The sequence below is a fragment of the Chiloscyllium plagiosum genome, chromosome 31 (assembly GCF_004010195.1).
Source record: "Chiloscyllium plagiosum isolate BGI_BamShark_2017 chromosome 31, ASM401019v2, whole genome shotgun sequence".
In the NCBI taxonomy this organism is placed as follows: domain Eukaryota; kingdom Metazoa; phylum Chordata; class Chondrichthyes; order Orectolobiformes; family Hemiscylliidae; genus Chiloscyllium; species Chiloscyllium plagiosum.
The window spans coordinates 40,863,465-40,864,178 of NC_057740.1; positions in this window are offsets into that span (position 1 = coordinate 40,863,465).

Here is a 714-nt window from a genome sequence, read left to right on the forward strand (position 1 = left end):
TTTTATATTGGTCCGAAACAAAGCATTGATAAGAACGTCAGAAATAGGAGCGGGAATAGGCCATCTGGCCCACTGAGCCTACTCTGCCATTCAATAAGATCATGGTTGATCTTTTCATGGACTCAGCTCCAGTTACCCGCCCACTCCCCAAAACCCTTAATTCCTTTACTGTTCAAAGATCCATCTAACTTCACCTTAAAAAACATTCAATGAGGTAACCTCAAGTGTTTCACTGTGTAGGGAATCCCACATATCAGTTTGTGTCCATATCTCTGCTACAGACGTCTGAAATTGATGTTGAGGACTTCCGTGGGCACACCTTCCCAACTATCAACCCCAGTGCTGTTAGCTGTGGGATCTGTCTCAATGGGGCAGGCATATCCAGATATGGCAATGGAGCAGTTTGTGATCTTGGCTGTGGAGTGTTATTTAGTGAGCATAGTTATAGAGTCATAGAGATGTACACCATGGAAACAGACCCTTCGGTCCATCCTGTCCATGCCGACCAGATATCCAAACCCAATCTAGTCCCACCTGCCAGCACCTGGCCCATATCCCTCCAAACCCTTCATATTCATATACCCATCCAAATGCCTCTTAAATGTTGCAATTGTACTAGCCTCCGCCACATCCTCTGGCAGCTCAATCCATACAGGTACCACCCTCTGCGTGAAAATGTTGCCCCATAGGTCTCTTTTATATCTTTCCCCTCTC